At 36.6% G+C, this 21,990-nt stretch overlaps 1 long non-coding RNA gene across 1 annotated transcript; it reads left to right on the forward strand.

Annotated features, from left to right (window-relative positions):
• Positions 17,695 to 20,036, forward strand: LOC109835875. The gene is made up of 3 exons (XR_002245713.1): positions 17,695 to 17,819; positions 19,634 to 19,711; positions 19,818 to 20,036. It is a non-coding gene; the product is annotated as an uncharacterized LOC109835875 (long non-coding RNA).

The following is a 21,990-nucleotide window of genomic DNA, read 5'->3' on the forward strand; positions in this document are numbered from 1 at the left end:
TTGTCCGTTGTATCCGTTTTTTCGGTTGACTTATCTGGACTCGATTTGTTGACCTGATTTGGCAGTCGATCCGAATCCTGATTTGGCAGTAAATCCACTTCGGAGTTCGAGTCCGAAACCGATCTTGATTCGATCGTGATTTGTCCGAGTCCGCTCTTGTTTGAATGACTCGTTGATTCCCCGAACCGTTGGCTTGATTCCACGCTCGAATGGATGTATTCCGTTGCTTGCGTGCGATTCGTCAACCTCGTCGCCTCGTTGGTTCGTTGGTTTGTGCCGAGCTATGCTAAGGGACCTATAAGCAAATTTATATGCCTACAAAGATCTATCGTCATATTTTTTCCTTTTGCTAAGTTTTGACCTACTGGGTCTTTCTTAACATACACTCAGAAGTTTGTCATCATCAGGGGGAGCGAATTTTCAAGACCTACATACATCATATATATCAAAAGTAAGAATCAAACATAAAATGTAAATGTAAATAGACAAGAGAAGAAATAGGGAGAAAAGTGATTCTCATTTTATTCATATTCATTTCTCCATCAATATATTTTGTAGTCCATGATATACATTATATAGATGGATAATAAGAAGACTAAAGGACATGGGCTAATGAAGAGTCATCTAATTAATTGTAATCTTGTTGTTATATCTACATACATCACATATCATAAGTAAGAATCGAACATGAAATGTTAGAGTAAATAAATAGAGAAGAGAAGAGATAGAGAGAAAGTGATCATCTTATTTTATTCATCTTCATTTCACCATACATTTTGTCTTCCATGGCTTACATTATATAGATGTGGAAGAGAATACTAAAAGTCACAAGTAGGTGAAGAGACTTTTTCTAGTAATGTCCACATTCATTTCATTTATATTTACAACACTCCCCCTTGGACATTACTACATGATGTCAATGTCTCATTAAAAACCTCGCTAGAAAAAAACCCAGTGGAAAAAACTAGTCGAGGAAAAGAGTACATGATATACATATATTATTTCTGCTACATCAGTTGTCTCGTTAAAAACCTTTCCCTAAGAAAAATCATGTAGGACAAAAACTTAGCAAAAGAAAAAAGAGTACAACTATAGATCTTCGGGATCCAAACTTGTATTGCATTAGCTGCCTCGTTAAAAACCTTAAGAAAACCCAGTGGGACAAAAACTTAGCTAAGGAAAAAAGGAGTACAGCCACCGCCTTCGGGGTTTTGATCTTCAGGATTATTCTAAAAAATAATTCACTCCCCCTCAAGACAACAAACATTCAAGTCTATGCATACCGTGGTGGCCAAGCACGATACCATAAAATTAAAAGTTGATGTATTAAGGGATTTGGTGATCAAATCATCTAGATTGTCACTACTTAGAGCGAACTTATCTATTTTAATTTCATTGTTATTTTCTAGCACAGGTGGATAAAAATTTTCCACATCTCATTTATGCAACACAAGTTACATTGTCCTTAGAAAAGACAGCGGGAGTAATATCCTCGTTTAATATGCCACACGATCATCAAATGTGTTTTATCAACAATTTGAACCATACACGTTCGCATAGGGCACATATAGAGGAACAATCTCTGAGTGGTTTCAACTAGTAAACATTGTCTGCTTAATAGACCTCCAAAAAATAACAGTACCATTACAGAGAAAAACATAACCAGTCAGAGATTTGGCAATATGGGGATCAGTCATATAACCAACATCAGAATATCAGAGATTTGGCAATATGGGGATCAGTCATATAACCAACATCAGAATAGCCCACCAATGTCATATTTCGATTTCTTTTAACCAACATCAGAATAGCCCACCAATGTCATATTTCGATTTCTTTTATAGAATAAACAAAGATCTCTTGAAGATGCCAGAGGATATATTTAACATTATTTCAATATCTCCTTTCAGGAGATGCACTAATTCTTACTAGCAAGTGTAACACAAATACAATATCAGGCATGTTGCAATTTGTAAGATAAACTAGATTGTCACTACTTAGAGCGAACTTATCTATTTTAATTTCATTGTTATTTTCTAGCACAAGTGGATAATAATTTTCCACATCTCATTTATGCAACACAAGTTACATTGTCCTTAGAAAAGATAGCGGGGGTAATATCCTCGTTTAATATGTCACACGATCATCAAATGTGTTTTATCAACAATTTGAACCTTACACGTTCGCATGGGGGCACATATAGAGGAACAATCTCTGTGTGGTTTCAACTAGTAAACATTGTCTGCTTAATAGACCTCCAAAAAATAACAGTACCACTGCAGAGAAAAAACATAACTAGTCAGAGATTTGGCAATATGGGGATCAGTCATATAACCAACATCAGAATAGCCCACTAATGTCATATTTCGATTTCTTTTATAGAATAAAAAAAGATCTCTTAAAGATGCCAGATGATATATTTAACATTATTTTAATATCTCCTTTCAGGAGATACACTAATTCTTACTAGCAAGTGTAACACAAATACAATATCAGGCATGGTGCAATTTGTAAGATAAATAAGTGCTTCAATAGCGTGCTCAAATACAGGAATTCGGGTCCTAAAATATCATCGTTATCTTCTTTAGGTTTGTATGGGTCTTTATCCACTTCAAGGAATTTAACAACCATTGGTGTGCTAAGTTCATGAGATTTATTTATTTAAAATCTCTCTATGACCTTCTTCAAGTAGGTTGACTGGTATACCAATATTTCTTTAGGAACATGCTCGATCTTCTGGTCGAGACAATACTTGATTTTCCCAAGTTTTTTTCGTTTTAAACTCCGTCTTTAGGCATGAGCTAGCTTCTGTAAGCTCCTTGTGCGTTCTAATAACATTTATATCATCAATATAGACTGAGACAATACAGAAGCCATTTTCGAATTTCTTTATAAACACACAAGGGCAGACATTATTATTTGCATATCTCCTCTTCAGGAGGAACTCACTCAGTTGGTTATACCATATTCTACTCGACTGTTACAAGTCGTATAACGACCTTTGCAATTTAATACTATACATGTTGCGATTCTTATTTTCTCTTAATTCAGGAATTTTAAGTCCATCAAAGACTTTCATATAAAAATATTAGCGTCTAATGACACATAAAAATGTGGTCATGATGTACATATACTGCATATATAAATTCATAGTTTCTGCCATAGGTATAAACTTGCAGAACATAATACAATCACTAATAGGAGAATATTTTACATCTAAATCGATGTCGGGTCTCTGCGTGAACCCATTGAGCTATGAATCTTGTTTTATATCTCACCACCTTACAATTCTCATTTTTCTTACGAAGACCCATTTATATCCTGCAGGGATATATGGACTACAGGTTCAAAATACTTTAGCGAGTTTAGCTCAGCCTCATTTGCCACTTTCCATCTCACCTAGTCCGAGTGCTTCTGCTACTGACTTAGGTTCTGGATCCAGATTATTTTCGGAGATAGTAAGGGAAACTATAGAGACAACTATGTTGTTGACAACTTTTATATTTCTATTATATATTTCTCCTTTTTCACAAATTCGTGGCCACTTTAATTCTTATTTTATGTCAACCAAATCCTCGTCATTTCCCTTAACAATTAGATTTGGCCGTTCTGCATCTCCAATATTATGATTATCAAGCACGTGCAACTTTACTGGAGATTCCATCTTCAGGATGAACCTCTTTCGAAGGTTATGGGAGTGACTGTCTTTCTATATAGAATTTAGTTTGCCGCAGACTTTTATCTTTTACACTAACATATTTCATATGCTTCTGGCACAGTATGCTTCTGGCGTACCAAATCATCTATGATATACTCAACATGAATATGGGGCTTAGTCACTCTTTTCTTAGCAGATTATCATGTGAACTTCTGGTTCAGTTTGACTAGTACGTGGATATAAATATTGAAGATCTTTTTCATTAATGGAATTTCTTGATATTATTTTGTATTTTGGGTACTAATCTCCCCCTAATGTCGAGAATTGATCTTCAATAAAATGCAGTCAGCGTACCAAATTATAAATTGATCCCCTAACATGGGCCATAGATATTAAATTATTGACGGAGTTTTATAAACAATGTATGTACCTTCACCGAGGTCCCATAGAGGTACGCCATGGTGGTGATATAGAAACATGGACTGCAAATAAAGAATACACAGATGGGAAATGTTTTGCTTCTTCACCACGTATTAGATAAAGGGGGAAATTGTGATATGCAGTTGGTCGGATTTGGTTTGAATACCCCATTTAATTTAAGGAAATCTGATAAATCATATTTTACCCAAGATGACCCAATAGCTCATACTAGAATTTAAAAGAATTTGGGTCCCTAAATCTTAAAAATCATCGCAACATGGTGTATTTTAGGTCAGACAAATTCTAAAGTATATAAGTAAAAACCACATAGGTTCACAAGAGTTTAAAGCAAACTCAAGTTAAATCAAAATTGTTTGACAAATGCATATAATCCAAATATAGAAAAACCAAATAGTTTACCTTGACCACCTCGATAAGATCCACTTCAATGTCCACTACCTTCCCTCGTCCAAGTTTATGAATATTAGTTTGAATTATGACATGTGCTTGGGGCACTATGACCGAACCAATTAAACTTGCATTATGGTTTCTCACAATAGCTGGTTGTGTTTTTAACAACTACTAATGCAAGGATTAGTTCATAATGCTTTTAGTTGTATTATTGTAAGAGTACAAGGTTACTTGTTGAATTGTATTCAGTCGAGGGTTTAAAATCCAAAAATGGCTACATGATAAGATCTCTTACTATGTTCATAGCCTCTCCCTTATCCACGCGTATAAGTAATTTTCTGAGTTGTAGAATGTGCTACAAAACATAACTCGTAAGCCAACTAGTATAACATTGTGATTTCTCATTAACAATTTGTTGTGATTATCTACAACTCAAATGTAGATATCAAAACAGAATACTTGGCATAATTTTTGGTCATGTACTGCTACTGGAGTACAATACTACTTGCATAGAATGGGGAAATTTTTTTTGATCAATTCTGCGAGGTTCACCCGCAAGACAATATTGCACATGGTTGAATCATATTTAGTCATGTATTTGAAATCCAAAAAGTTCTAATTCAGTCTGCCAGTTGTGTTTGAGGAAAGATTATTGGCTTCCATAGATCAAAGCGATCCTTCAGGGATTGCCCAGAAAGGATCAAATATTTTCGGGTCATAATATATTGTCATAATATATCAAATGCAATATTCGGGTCAGACTTATAAGAGCCCAGTTAATTAGAGAAATAAAATATAGAAGTTTAAATCTACAAATGAAACAAGAGACAAGAGACAAGAGAAGAAGAAAAATTGTAATATTTCTTCATACATTCCATTTCCATACATCGTATAGTTTATAGATACATGATGGAAGATAAAAGGACATCAAGTTAATAGTCCACATACAAAGTAATGTCCACATAACATCAAGTTAATAGTCCACATACAAAGTAATGTCCACATACATTTTGTCTTTTAGATTTCAACAAAATATCTTTTAGATTTCAACACTCCCCCTTGGACATTACTTCGAGATGTCAATGCCTCGTTAAAAACCTCGCTAGAAAAAACCCAGTGGGAAAAACTAGTCGAGGAAAAGAGTACACGACATACAAACATTATTTCTGTTACATCAGTTGTCTCGTTAAAAATCTTTCGCTAAGAAAAGCTATGTAGGACAAAAACTTAGCAAAGGAAAAAAGAGTACAACTATAGATCTTCAGGATCCAAACTTGTGTTGCATTAGCTGCCTCGTTAAAAACCTTTGGCTAAGAAAACCTAGTGGGACAAAAACTTAGCTAAGGAAAAAGAGTACAGCCACCGCCTTCGGGGTTTGATCTTCAGGATTATTCTAAAAAATAATTCGCTCTCCCTCAAGACAACAAACATTCAAGTCTATGCATACCGTGGTGGCCAAGCACGATACCATAAAATTAAAAGTTGATGTATTAAGGGATTTGGTGATCAAATCGTCTAGATTGTCACTACTTAGAGTGAACTTATCTATTTTAATTTCATTGTTATTTTCTAGCACAAGTGGATAAAAATTTTCCACATCTCATTTATGCAACACACGTTACATTGTCCTTAGAAAAGATAGCGGGGGTAATATCCTCGTTTAATATGCCACATGATCATCGAATGTATTTTATCAGCGATTTTAACCTTACACGTTCGTATGGGGCACATATAGAGGAACAATCTCTGAGTGGTTTCAACTAGTAAACATTGTCTGCTTTATAGACCTCTAAGAAATAACAGTACCACTGCAGAGAAAAAACATAACCAGTCAGAGATTTGGCAATATAGGGATCAGTCATATAACCAACATCAGAATAGCCCACCAATATCATATTTTGATTTTTTTTATAGAATAAATAAAGATCTCTTGAAGATACCAGAGGATATATTTAACATTATTTCAATATCTCCTTTCAGGAGATGCACTAATTCTTGCTAGCAAGTGTAACACAAAATGCAATATCAGGCATGGTGCAATTTATAAGATAAATAAGTGCTTCAATAGCGCGCTCAAATACGGGACTTCAGGCAGATGAACTGACATTAACAATTGGTCTTACAGTCTCTACACTTGGGCTTGCCATATCCCAACGCCAGTCAACGCGTTGCAATGAAAGTCTACTCCAGCCAACGCATCGATAATTCCGTTGAAACAAGGCTCAGGTGTAGGCTATCTAAAAATCACAATAGATAGCTGATCACCCATCAAACACCGATGATGGAAGTTACAATCTGACGACTTTCAGAAGGCTATAGTTTTAAGACTTTCACGTAGATCACTGAAGGTTACAATCTGACGACCTTCACAACATCTGATGGAAGCTCTAATCAACAGCCTTCACAATCAATATCGGGAGTTACAATCTGACGACTCTCATATTTCAAAGAAGCCAAGACAAAGATTATAAGAAGACGGTCTTTGCAACGTTCTAGTAAAAGAGACTACAAATTGACGGTCTTTTCAAATCCAGATGCAGAGCTCACATATGCATCCCAGATTCAAAGCGCATAGCTCATGGTGGTGTTCCCGAATGAAACACATAGGTCCTCCCTGCGTTGCCACACCAAAATGTGGAGGTCCTCCCCGTGTGTCAGCATCAAAACGCAGAGGTCGAACCCACGTTGCAACATCAAAATGCAGGGGTCGAACCCGCGTTGCAGCATCAAAACGCAGGGGCCGAACCCACATTGCAACATCAAAACACAGGGGTCGAACCCGCGTTGTAACATCAAAACGCGAGGGTCAGACCCACGGGGGTCAGACCTGTGTTTTTTGCATTCGACTGGTTCAAACAGAACCTAAACGGTCTTCAAACTGTATCTCCACTTAATGGGGTCGGTTACAGCCCATTATGGAGAGATTTTAGGGGGGATTACACCCCTTAAACCCTTGAACGGTTCCAAAACCATTTCCCATGATTTGGGGGCAATCACACCCCACTTAGGAGTGATTTAAGGGGATGGTTACACCCCCTTAATCCCTTATAAATAAGAATAAACTCAACTGAGTTAAGGGTTGAAACTTCTTGGCTTGGATTGACCCTGGAGCTTGGCAGCGAGGAGGAGATATTTGGCTGAATTTTTGGGGATCTTCGATCTGGCATCTTGGAGCTTCTTGCAGCAACAAAGTTCTTGGAGCATTCCCTTGGCCTATTAACCAAACTTTCGGTTCAAATCAACTCTTTTTCAAGAGTTTCAAACTCGTTCTGAGTTATCAACTCGTTCAGAGTTTCAAACTTGCCACGTAAGTTCTCCACAGCATCAAATCGTTAGGAGGAGATATCGTTCCAGTGAATCAAAACGTTCGGATCATCAACGGAGAGCAAACTCGACGCGAGCATTTGAGGGAGGCACTCCATCGCCACTGTAAAGAACCCAGAATTAAACAAAGGGGAGAATCCAGATCAATTCTCTTCTCTTTTGTAATCAAAAAATCCAATTGTAATCGAGATTGAGAATGTTGTAATTATTCTTTTTCTAAGCAGTTAGAGAGAATAAATCAAATACGATTCTTTCATTATTTTTCTTAGTACAAATTTTCCACCAAACAAAAAATGGCGACTCCGCTGGGGACTAGCTTCTCTGACGAAGAAGTGGTGGTGCAATTCGATGTTCATCTCACTGAAACAACCGTCAAAACTTTCGTGGTAGAGTTTGATCAAGCTAAGTTTAAGGAGGCCATCTCCTTCAGATCCCTTAGCCCTAAGGCTATGCGCAAGATCCGCAAAGTCTTCAAGGAGACTAAAGCTCCAATTGTTGCTCCTATGTCGAAGGAATCCCTCTCCTTTCGCTAAGATTGCTCGAACAGCCCCTCCTCCGAAGGAGTGGGCTCAGCTTATGCCAAACGCAGCCCTCAGCGGCGCGTTGTGCAATCAAAATGCAGCCTTCAGAGGCGCGTTCTAACATCAAAATGCGGAATCAAAACGCAACTCTCAGGAGCGCGTTCCAACATCAAAACGCAGACCTCAAAACTGCGTTGATCTGGCTGAACGCAACTCTCAGGAGTGCGTCCCAGAACCAAAACGCAACTCTTAGGAGTGCGTTCCATAAATTGAACGCAACTCTCAGGAGTGCATTTTCGAATCAAAATGAAGATTTCAAGACTGCATTTCATCAGCTAAATGCAGACATCAGGACTGCGTTTCACCAGCAACACCTGGAGCTCAGGCATGCGTTCGGGTAATGATATCCAATGTAGAACCTGGTGTATACCGTAGTGATTCGGGGCGCTGCCCCGAACCCCGTCGGGGGGTAGTCCACCCCCCGAGACCCCCCGGCCAGGGGCACGCCTCCCCCTAGACCCTCGGCTCGCTGACCGAGCAGCAAGACCTCCGAATACTCTGCGTAGCGCGACTAGATTGAGGGGCGGATATAAGAAGTCCACGGATTCAAGGCATCTCAAACCAGATCCATGTTCAACAATAGCCAGTCATGTCCAATCATGGACTGTGGGTTTCAATTCAAACCTCAAGAGCAGTGGGTAATTCTCCTCGAATCTTCACAACAGATTTGAGAGAGTTCATATCAAGAGAAAGACCGATGCAACAAGTCATTCATTCATTCCAATGTGAATGACTAATTCCTACGGTCCTCTCGGGATGTCAATGCTGCTCATATGCGGTCAAACTGTTGGTGTTCGACCAATTTACGAATGTTGCTTTGCCCAACCAACGACGACGTTCTCACAGGAAGAAGTCTCCAGAGACTGAGTATCCTGGGGTCACTAATAATGTGATCGCCAGAGGGAAAGCCTCAGGTCCTAGTTCCTATAACTCTGAGACAAGTCGTTCATCGACCGTCAGAGAAATCGCTAACGAGTTTGAAGGAATCTACCAATGCACTCGGACGTGAACATGAGCCATTCCTCCTATCAACTATCAGAGTTTAGCCAGAGGAACCAATTATGAGGATGAACACTCAGCCATTGCAGAGTCTCAATCGTCAAGTTCCTTTGTTGAACATAAGAGCTCTGCTTATATGATGGGAAACCATGAAGATCTCGTGAAGAGACTTGATGAGCAGGAGGCCATGATCAAATCTCAGCAGGAGGTCATCAATGAACTCTTGGCCCTGATGAATCAAATCGTCGCAGACAAGGCCAAATCTCAGAAGACAGATTCGCCACCTAGGCAAGAATCCTCCCGGAGAGGAAAAACGTCTTCATCCCGACCTCACACAAGCAAAGGAAAGGGAAAAGTGATTGATGACATGGCTTCTGACCAAGAAGCCCATAACCTGGAATCTTCCTCTAATGAAGGAAGAGAGACAGAGAACGAGCAAAATCTCCAATCTGCCAAAATGGAAGAATTGGAAGCCCGCCTCAATGCCATTGCCAACATAAGAATGAGCAAAATCCTCAGTCGGCTAAAATCGAGGAATTGGAAGCCCGCCTAAATGTCATTGCTAATAGAAGCGAGCTCCAAGATGAGGGAGTTACCAGGCCATATCCTGCCGAATGGGATGCAGCCCCTTATCCTCCAAAATTCGAGGTCCTGACGCTACAAACTTTTGACGGCACGGGATCACCGAACCAACATATCTATCATTTCAAGTCACAGACTGGAAATGTGATATCAAATGATGGCATACTGGCTCGATTATTCATTGGCACCCTCAAGGGAGTTGCCTTTGAATGGTTCAGGAAATTGCCTACCGGATGTATCCAAAAGTGGGCAGATCTAGAGAAACTCTTTCTGTCAAGATTCTTTGAAGAGGATACAGAAGTCTCCATCCATACCCTTCTCGCCACCAAGCAGAAGAAGAGGGAGTCCGTCAAAGCCTTCGTCAAGAGGTTCCAAAGCATGGATAATCAATCATTTTAACAATTAGGGTTATCTAAATCTTCTTAATTCTCGGAGTGAAGATCCCACTCTTAGTTTCACCCTTTAGATTCTCGAAGTGGAGATCCTATTTTGAGTTTCTTTTACAGCAGGAGATAGAATATAAAATTTTTCCTCTCCAGCATCGGGTTCATCTCTACCAACAAAAAAGAAACCAGGAGATAGAATATAAAATTCTTCCTTTCCAGCATTTGGTTCATCTCTACCAACAAAAAAAGAGACTAGGAGATAGAATATAAAATTCTTCCTCTCCATCATTGGGTTCATCTCTACCAACAAAAAAAAGACCAGGAGATAGAATATAAAATTCTTCCTTTCCGGTGTTGAGTTCATCTTTTCACAAAAAAGACGCAACCCATCAATATTTTCAAATCCATGTTTTATACGTAGGGGACGTTATCTCAGTCCCTTATTAGAGATAAGTCTACGTATAACACACATTGCCGGGTGGTACGTTCTTGTAAAAATGACCAAACCTATGTATTCAACATCATAGTACAAAGTCTAAGAGAGTTTATTCTCTTAGCACAACGTTACATGCAGAACTGACTTAAACAATCTGCATGCTAGCTCGATTCAAACGGTAATTGGTAAAGGCTTATCAAATCCGTTGATGGCTGGGGATTTGCCAAAAATCCTATAAGTATTTATTCTGAGTAGGATAAATACTCATAATAAAGTTTAAGCTCTGCCAAACTCAAGGAAGACACAAATTTAGCCCGAAGGCCACCTTTCTTCAAGCGGGACAATTGAACCCACCTCAGACACACGAGGTAGGGTATACTGTCTCGTGCACACAAGACAACATCGAAAAAGTCTCTCTAGTGATTGTGGTCGTATCAGCTCTAATGACTGGTCCTACAATCAAAATCCCCCTGTGTTTAACTAAAAAACCAACAAATATATAATGTTCCATGCCAGGAGAAACTCTGTACAGGCAGATGAACCGACATTAACAATTGGTCTTACAGTCTCTACACTTGGGCTTGCCATATCCCAACGCCAGTCAATGCGTTGCAACGAAAGTCTACTCTAGCCAACGCATCGATAATTCTGCCGAAACAAGGCTCAGGATAAAACGTCAGTTCAAGGAATTAATTCAGGGAGTTCAATCGTGACTCAGAAACAAACTCCCGACGAAGGTGATTAGTTTAACGTTAATCCAACGACAAGAGCTAATTCAAAAATCAACACGCCAGCTTCAGTTCAAGATTTTGACAACGGTCAAACGATAAATGTAACACCGGAAAAATTACAGCTATCCGATAAAAAAACTAAATAGACTGAAAATTGAAGAAGTCAATGAATTTATGGTCAGACGTATCATATCCAAAGTATTCCAGCCTCTTTTATAAAAGAATGAGGCTGAAACACTTTAGAGGGGGTATCTATAGGCATCAAAAAATACTGATAGATATTCAAACACAACTTAAGACAACAAGAAGATCATCCAAAGATCACAAGAAATGGCCTTAGCTGTCTCGAAAGGATCGAGACAGTGTAGATTGTCTCGCACGCGAGACAGTGTAGACTGTCTCGTACGTGGGACAGTGTTGACTGTCTCGCAATGCGAGACAGTGTACGCGAGACAGTATTGACTGTCTCGCATGCGAGACAATATCGACTGTCTCGCACACGAGTCAGCTCTGAAATGTTCAAAGAATTGGTAAAATAACTGCATGATACGTGGCTATCAACTGTTCAAGAACGTGGGCGAGAATCACGTGGATAACTATCAAAATAACAGAGTTTGGAACGTGGGAAGACAGTTACAGTAAAAACTGCCAGGCAGTTTGAGCTTTCCGAGATAGTCATGACTGTCTCGGAAGCTGAGACAGTCACAACTGTCTCGGCCGCCGAGATAGACAACTGTCTCGCAGTCACAACTTCTTCATAACGCTGTATTTTCAGTTGAACTTCTCCTGAGGGCTATAAATACCCCTCTAGGGCCATTACTGACAGGGATCGAAGCACAGAGAGCAGATAGAGCAGAGTACTTGAGCTTTTTGATGATTCCTTAAGATTTAAGCTTCGACTTAATCTTGAGAAGAGTGTTTGTCTTACTTTGATAAGATATCCACTGATTTTATTCTTGCTTCTAAACGAAGGAAGAATACCTAAAACCTTCACAATTCGATCAGAATCTGCGATCGGCGGTCCACGAGCTAACGCACTCCCGGCACAGGCAAAGTCCCACAAAAGCAGAAATCGATAAACGATTCCTACGTTATTTTCTAAAAAGTTACAATTTTCCTTTTGTTGTGTAAAAGAAGTCTTATAAAAAGGCTATTTCTCTTGAATTTGTTGTAATCGACTGAATATATAATGAATTCCACAATGAAATCAACTTTTGATGAAAATAGTGATAATTGATATACTTAATAACCATAGTGGTATAAAATGATAAAAATTTTTGAGGCATAATTAACAATATCAAGTTACAAGTTACTGTATTCAACCTCCATAATTGGGTAGACCTAATACCAAAATGCCCAAGTTTAATAACAACTAGGATGGAAGCCAATAAAAAAAGAGTGACAAGAGACAAGAGAAATAAAATATATCATGACCCGAAAATATTTTAGGACGCCAATAAATATTGATGGAAGCCACTTATGGACGCTAACAAGATCTTCAATATTTATATCTACGTACTAGTCAAACTGAACCAGAAGTTCACATGATAATCTGCTAAGAAAAGAGTGACTAAGCCCCATATTCATGTTGTGCATATCATTGATGATTTGGTATGCCAGAAGCATACTGTGCCAGAAGCATATAAAGCATGTTATTGTAAAAGATAAAAATCTGCGGCAAACTAAATTCTATATAGAAAGACAGTCACTCCCATAACCTCTGGAAGAGGTTCATCCTGAAGATGGAATCTCCAGAAAAGTTGCACGTGTTTGATAATCACAATACTGGAGATGCGGAATGACCAAATCCAATTGTTAAGGGAAATGACGAGGATTTGGTTGACATAAAATAAGAATTGAAGTGGCCATAAATTTGTAAAAAAAGGAGAAATATATAATAGAAATATAAAAGTCGTCGACAACATAGTTGCCTCTACAGTTGTTCTTACTATCTCCGAAAATAATCTGGATCCAGAATCTAAGTCAGTAGAAGAGTGCTTGAAGCACTCGGACTAGGTGAGATGGAAAGTGGCAATTGAGGCTGAGCTGAACTCGCTAAAGTATTTTGAACCTGTAGTCCATATATCCCTGTAGGATATAAAAGGGTCTTCGTAATAAAAATAAATGAGAATTGTAAGGTGGTGAGATATTAAGCGAGATTCATAGCTCAATGGGTTCACGCAGAGACTCATCATCGATTTAGATGTAAAATATTCTCCTCTTAGTGATTGTATTACGTTCCGCAAGTTAATACCTATGGCAGAAACTATGAATTTATATATGCAGTATATGTACGTCATGACCACATTTTTATATGTATCATTAGACGCTAATATTTTTATATGAAAGTCCCTGATGGACTTAAAATTCCTGAATTGAGAGAAAACGAGAATCGCAACATGTATAGCATTAAATTATAAAGGTCGTTATACGACTTGAAACAGTCGGGTAGAATGTGGTATAACCGACTGAGTGAGTTCCTCCTGAAGAGGAGATATGCAAATAATGATGTCTACCCTTGTGTGTTTATAAAGAAATTCGAAAATGGCTTCTATATTATATCAGTCTATATTGATGATATAAATATTATTGGAACACACAAGATGCTTATAGAAGCTAGCTTATGCCTAAAGACGGAGTTTGAAATAAAAGACTTGGGAAAAACCAAGTTTTGTCTGGGCCTACAGATCGAGCATTTTCCCAGAAAGAATTTTTCTATACCAGTCAACCTACATAAAAAAAGGTTTTGGAAAGATTTTATATGGATAAATCTCATCCACTTAGCACACCAATGGTCGTCCGGTCCCTCGAAGTGGATAAAGACCCATTTAGACCTAAAGAAGATAATGAAGAAATGTTAGGGCCAGAAGTTCCCTATCTGAGCGCCATTGGAGCACTTCTTTATCTTGCAAATTGCACCAGGCCTGATATTGCATTTGCGGTGAACTTGCTAGCAAGGTATAGTGCTTCTCCTACAAGGAGACAATGGAATGGTGTTATACATATCCTTCGCTATCTTCAAGGTACAAAAGATCTTGGACTATTCTATAAAAGAAACCAAGATATGACATTAGTGGGCTATTAGGATGTTGGCTACATGTCTGATCCCCATAACGCCAGATCCCAGACTGGTTATGTTTTTCTCTGTGACGGTACTGTCATTTCTTAGAGGTCTGTTAAGCAGACCATGGTGACTACTTCTTCTAACCACTCAAAGATTATCATTTTATATGAGGCCTCATGAGAATGTGTATGATTAAGATCGTTGATCGTTGATACGACATATTTGTGGCTCGTGCGGTCTAGCGAAAGATGATATTATCCCAACTATCCTTTATAAGGACAATGCAGCTTGTGTTGCACAAATGAGCAGTGGATATATAAAAGGAACCATGACAAAACATATTACGCCAAAATTCTTTTATCCACATGAGCTCCAAAAGAATGACGTAATCACCATCGAAAAAGTTCGCTCAAGTGACAATATTGCAATTTTGTTCACTAAATCTCTGCCTACATCAACTTATGAGAAATATGTTCACAATATTGGTATGCGCAGACTTGGAAGACTATCGTCTTAATGGGGAGCAAATTCTTAAAGAACAATACTGAAGATTGGGCCCTGAAGGTCTATCATCATATTTTGCCCCTTTTCGCTAAGTTTTGTCCCACAGGGTTTTTCTTAGCATAGACTCAGAAGATTGTCATCATCAGGGGGAGCGAATTTTCAATGCAATCCCGAAGATTGTGCTTTGAAGGACTATAGTTGTACTCTTTTTTCCTTTTGCTAAGTTTTGTCCCACAGGGTTTTCTTAGCTAAAGGTTTTTAATGAGTCAACTAATGCAACACAAGTTTGGATCCCGAAGATCATAGTCGTACTCTTTTTTTTCTTTACTAAGTTTTTGTGCTACATGGTTTTTCTTATCGAAAGGTTTGTAACGAGACAACTGATGTAACAGAAATAATGTATGTATGTCATATACTCTTTTCCTCGACTAGTTTTTTTCCTACTGGGTTTTTTTTTCTAGCGAGGTTTTTAACAAGGCATTGACATTTCGAAGTAATGTCCAAGGGGAAGTGTTGAAATCTAAAAGACATTTTGTTGATATCTAAAAGACAAAATGTATGTGGACATTACTTTGTATGTGGACTATTAACTTGATATCCTTTTGTCTTCCATCATGTATCTATAAATTGTACGATGTATGGAAATGGAATAGATGAATAATATTACAATTTCTCTTCTTCTCTTGTCTCTTGTCTCTTGTCTCTTGTTTCATTTCTTTAGTATATTACAACACATTATCAGCACGAAAGCTCTAGCTAGTCGGTTCGTACTCGTTAGGAAGGCTGTCAACTGTCAGCTCTGCAGTGGTATGTATTTTGATGAAATTTCCATTTGTGATTTTTGTTCACACCTATATCAAAAGGCTGTTCAAACTGGAATTTTTTCGTACTTGCCTAGTATTCTTGCTTGTTTTATTAAGTGCTGTTGTTTATCATATGTGTGTTATTTGTGACTAGCTGCAAGGTCATGCCGACATACATGTGTGTTGGTTTCAAATAAAATTGGATATTTATATGCATGTGAATGTCTCAGGAATCCAAGTATATGAAAGACTCGATGATCCATTATACTTTTGTTTGAATCCTTCAAGGTCCAAATTTTGCTGATTAATTAAAATATTACAATTTCTCTTCTTCTCTTGTCTCTTGTCTCTTGTCTCTTGTTTCATTTCTTTAGTATATTACAATATATTTCATGATTATAAAAATTTATCCCATGTTATTTTATCAAAATATCGCGCTTCACAAAATTGTTTCTATTTATCCCACCAAAATATTCCACTAGTGAAAAATTATTACACTTTAACAATTATCTCATTTTGCATGAAAATGTCCTAATTGACTAACACCTAGGGGTGTTATCGGAGCGGATACGGTTCGGATATGACGTTTACCGTATTCATATCCATTTTTTATAAACGTAAACAGATACGGATACGGATCACCTTCGGTAAGAAAAAAACTTAACCGTATCCGTATTTATCGGAAACGGATACGGTTCGGATATTTGAGAATCGGATCGGATATGATCACGAATATAAATGGATATTCGACATAAATCTATTAGACATATAATCTTCATCCAAAACCATCAGTTAAAAACTAAAATTGAGCACAAATTTATTAAACATATAATCTTCATCCAAAATCTTTAGTAGCACAACCCAACTAAAACAATAGTGTCAGGAATTGTAACCAAACTACAACAATCATTTCCAGAATTTCAAAGGTCTATGAATTGAAAATTGAAGACAAAAAACTTCAGACATGATCTTTTTTATATTTCTTCTCTAACTCAGAAATTTATGGTCGTCAGCGATCAAGTCTTGGAGTTTCTATGTCTTGGTGACTAATTTTATTTGATATTTGACTGTAGACCAGGCCAACATGGATTAATTGTTTACTTCTATGATCAGATTGATTTGGTGACTAATTTGGTGACTAATTTGTTTTGGTGACTAATTGTGTACTTCTATGATCAGATTGCTTTGGTATAAATAATAATAATAATAACAAATTGATTTGGTGACTAATTTGATTTGATATTTGACTTTTTCAGTATAAATAATAATAATAATAATAAAGTTGAATTGTTTACTTCTATGATCAGATATTTATGGAAGAATGACTCATAATCTTGTTGCTTTGGTTTACTTAAAAGTAGTTAACTCGATTTCCCAGATATTGATCAGAAAACTAGAGTAAGTAATTATTAAGAAAAATGAAGGAAAAAAAATAATTCTCTTATCACTTCTTTTGCTGCTACTCAGCATTTAATTTACTAATCCATACGATTTCAACACCAATCGTCTCCATCCTCTTTCCTCACAAAGTCTGCACATGACATTGCTTTTAGAACCTCCAACATAAGCATGTGAAACTATACTATAATCTGCACCAAAAAAAAAAAAGAAAAGAAAAAAAACCATATCACAGCATCTCAGATCTCTGTGCCTACAAGAAATCACTCGAACACTGTAAACTCCATAAGAATACTACAAGTAATAAACATCAAACGCTAATGAGGGCGGAGGCAGCCTGAGGTTGAGGGCGGAGGCGGCCTGAGGTTGAGGGAGGCGGCCTGAGGTTGAGGGCGGAGGCGGCCTGAGGGTGAGGGAGGTGGAATGAGGTTGAGGGAGGCGGCCTGAGGTTGAGGGCTGGAGTGGACTGGAGAATCGTGGAGAACTGGAGATGGAGAGTGGAGCACTGGAGGCGGACTGAGGGTGAGGGCTTAGGGTTTTTTTTCCTTTTTACTTTTGGTTTTGGGTTAGCGAGTTTGTAACTATAAATTTGGGACCCGATTACCCGAATCATTATTACATTGCGGATATCCATATCCGCAACCCTTATATCCGTACCCGAATCCGTATACGAAAAAACCCGAAACCGGATCCGTATCCGAAACCGTATCCGTTCGGTTTCAAAATTAGCTTACCATATCCGCATCCATTCGGATACGGATGCGGATTGGTTTCGGATATATCCGAACCGTTTGGCACCCCTACTAACACCCCCTTATAAAAGAATTTTGCTGAAAGAATTCATATTTCAATTTTTGTACATATTGATGATAGTAGTAGTTTAGATAGTTATTGTTGCTCGAAAGGTATGGTCGAATTTGAGTTGATCTACCACCAATATGTGTTGTCGCTATGTTTCGCTAATGAGCAATTAATATTATTTTTCCGCGCCATATATTTTGATGATAATACTTGATTCAGGTTTCCTTATTAGTATGATTAAAAGTTAACCATACATGACCCGTCCATTTTTATAATGCATGATGATTCATCCAGCTTTATAATGCATGATTCGTCCATTTTTATAATACAGTTCATTAAAATTGATCTACATCATTAAGAAACAAAAAGCATTTAGCTATTGTATTTTTTATTTCCCTCAAATGTTTTATGTTTTTATAATTATTATCCAAAACTTCATATATTCTAATTTATTATTCAATTGTAACCATCTTAAAATTATACCTTTCTCTACTCAACATCAATTAAAAATTAAGACATGAGGATATGATTATTATTTGGCTTCCTTTTTATGTATCTCTCTCTTTTCTCCTTCAAGAAGCTCATAAAGGTTTACTATAAGCCCTCTTTTTTATAAAGAAAATCATATATATTTTTCCTTATTCCTTTACAGTTTTCTTTCTACACGATATGTAATATATAGAACACTATTTGTTAGTAAAATAAGGAATGAGACAAAAATTATGGGGCATGAAATTCCTTAAAGAAAATTTGCCCCACTTGATAATTGAACTTTACTTTAGGTTAATGCAAATTATCCTCATAGGATACAACGGAAATTTGAAAATTCCAGAATGTAAATCTGAAAATTTTCACCTATCCTCTAAAACAAGTTTGTAGGCCTTTTTTTTAGAGAAACAATTTTGAGAAAGTAGTGATATGATGTCTAAAATCATAGGCTATTTATAGGTTTGAAAAAGTGTCTCCAGCAGTCATAAATTTTTTCAAAACACCCCATGAAAATATCAGTTATTTTCAACAATCAAAAAACAACCATAGCTTGATCCATGCAGGATTGATCTATAAACTCTCAAAATCTATGTATCACCTGCATGTACCTATAGATGAATTCAGTTCAATTTCATTTTTTACATCTAAGACTTTTCATGGTTTCGTTGCACATTTTTATAAGTAAAACTACTCACTAATATATATTGTTGGTTTTATTAGTTGTTTAGACAGGAAGACTCCTTACTTTGTGTTATGCTTTTCGACTTTCATTGATATTTTTTGTTCATTTCTGCACTTTCTATATTTCCTGATGACTGAATTATAAATGTGGTTGAATTTCTGGGCTGAAATACAATTTCTGGGTTTTGTCATGGAGTACACTGTAAATTACAGGGGTATACTATAATTTCTGTGACTTCTAGATTTTTTGGGGACTGGATTGTAATTTTGGACTAAATTGTAAGAATTCCTGGATTGAATTTTGTACTGAATTACAAGAAAACTGGGCTGAGTCATATGCATTCTGATGTATCTTTTGTCCTTAGAATGACCAGGGAACAAACAAAAACATGGAAGCGAAAAAAATTATATGTCAACCTCTTCAAAACAGGAGATCATTTGAGGTAAGTTTAGTTGAGTTTTTATTGATATTTTAAAGTATATATTCAAGTGACTGAATCTTGCAATGAATATAATCTTATTTTTATATTTTTATCTAAATTTATGCAGGAAAATTGATGGTGGCTGAAACAGGTTAATCCATGCGTGCTTTTCACTTACTATGAGATTAGCTCTATCCAAATAATTTACAAATTATGTATACCAATTTAGACCTTTAAACAGAAGACACTTTTTGTTTTAATGAAAGAGGAATTTTAGTTATGTACTTTGGACAAAAGAAAAAACTTGTACTAAAGTTATTGTAATGAACCAATGAATTGTTCCTTATGTTTGGTTGTTTGCTACCAACATCATTTGGAGTTTTATTTATTTGTTTGTCACATGAGCAGGTATAAATCATGGAGTTTTCATTTTGTTTTGTTCTTTTTTAATTTTGAAATTGCATGTCAAAAAATGTGTGATATATCTGGATGATTTGCTTTTGCACGGTCAAAATTGATAACCGTCCTCTTTGCTATATATACCCGTTCCTATATCTTTATATCTAAAAACTGTCCCCATTGCTAAAAACCGGTCCCATTGCTAACCGTCTCCTTTGGTATAAAAATCATCAGCATAGATCACAAACAAAAACGTTCCCATAGACAACAAAACCGTCCTCCTAGATCAAACTCGAAACTGTCCCCCTTGGTGCGTAACTGTCACGATAGCTTAAAAATATAGTCATTCCCGTTGCCAAATAACTGTTACCATCTTCAAAAACATGAACCATCCTAATAGTTAAACCGTCCCCAAATGTTATAAACGACAACAATTTAAGAAACACGCTACTTGGATCATGAACTGTCGTGTTAGACCAAATACTACAACAGCAAAGGTATCATATGAGTAACCGTTCACGTAGGCCAATGAGGACGATTTTATTGTCTAGCGAGATGGTTATAAACCATCCCCATAGACCCATTATGTGGTAGTGATATTCCAACAGTCAACTTCTAACAATAGTTTGTCTGCAAAATAAAAATAATAATAACAAATAAAATGATATTATATCATACTCCCTTTAAAAACTACGAGTTCAGGAAAATCTTTCCATCGTGAATATTACCATCCACTATTTTGAATATTTTATTTAAATCTTAACATATCATAATCATAGTTATTTCTTATCCTAATCCAATGTGAACTACCTACAGCTAAATAATTTTTTAAAAAAAGTTTATAATTGCACAAAATGCCCTCAGAACTTTAAAATTACCACAAAACGTCTTGATATCTTAAAACTTAAAATAATTTTTTTTTTTGAAAATTAACAGTAGCCTTCAAAGAATTTAGAGTCGGCAATTAACATCCTCAACGTTATAAAAACTATAGAAACACCCTCAAACGTTCAAATGATAAAAAAAACACCTTAAAATTCTAAAATTTCAAAACTTACAAATAATAAAGATGAATTCAAGGGATTACCATCAGACGCCTAAAAATTTAAAATTTGTAAAAAAATAACCTCAAAATTTTAAAAATTACAAAAACTCCTTCTAAAGTTAAAAATCACAAAAAAACCTAAATTTCAAAACCTATAACCGACACATATCAAATCTAAAAAAAATTTAGTAGAGCACTAAAAATTTAAATTTTATAAAAAATAATCCTAAGGTTTAATAATTGCAATAACACTCTCAAAATTTCAGAATTGTAAGAAATATGCTGATATTCTCAAACTACCCACCAACACAATAAACATGAAAATTACAAGCATTCAACTTAAATTTTAAAAAAATACTGTCAAAATTTTAAAATTTACAAAACACACCTTCAAAAGTTCAAAATCACAAAAAATGACTAAAATTTCAAAACTTAGTAAAGAAAATAGTAGATGTTCAATATTCTTTTATTAAGATAAATAAATTTAACTTTTTATTTAAGGTTTACTATCCCTTTTCAACATCTAAATATGGTCTAATTTTATTAAAAAAGATAAATGTGGAGAAGGATTGATGTTAATTGATACGGGTGTATCTTCTTCCTTACTTCGGGAGCTTAGCGATCCTCATGAGAGCTTAAAGATAGATGATTCTCATGGTAGCTTAGGAATAGAAGCATAGACGGAGTCGTCAGTAGCGGGGAAAATGGTCAAAAGCAGGAAAACAGTATAAATTTGGAAGCTGGCGAAGCAGCTCTGGCCGGTCGACCGACGAGCTAGCACCGGTCGACCGATAAAGCTATATCGGTCGACCGAACAACTATCCCTAGTCGACTGAAAACCTGCACCTTTAGGGTC

The sequence above is a fragment of the Asparagus officinalis genome, chromosome 4 (genome assembly GCF_001876935.1).
Source record: "Asparagus officinalis chromosome 4, Aspof.V1, whole genome shotgun sequence".
NCBI classification, from domain to species: Eukaryota; Viridiplantae; Streptophyta; class Magnoliopsida; order Asparagales; family Asparagaceae; genus Asparagus; species Asparagus officinalis.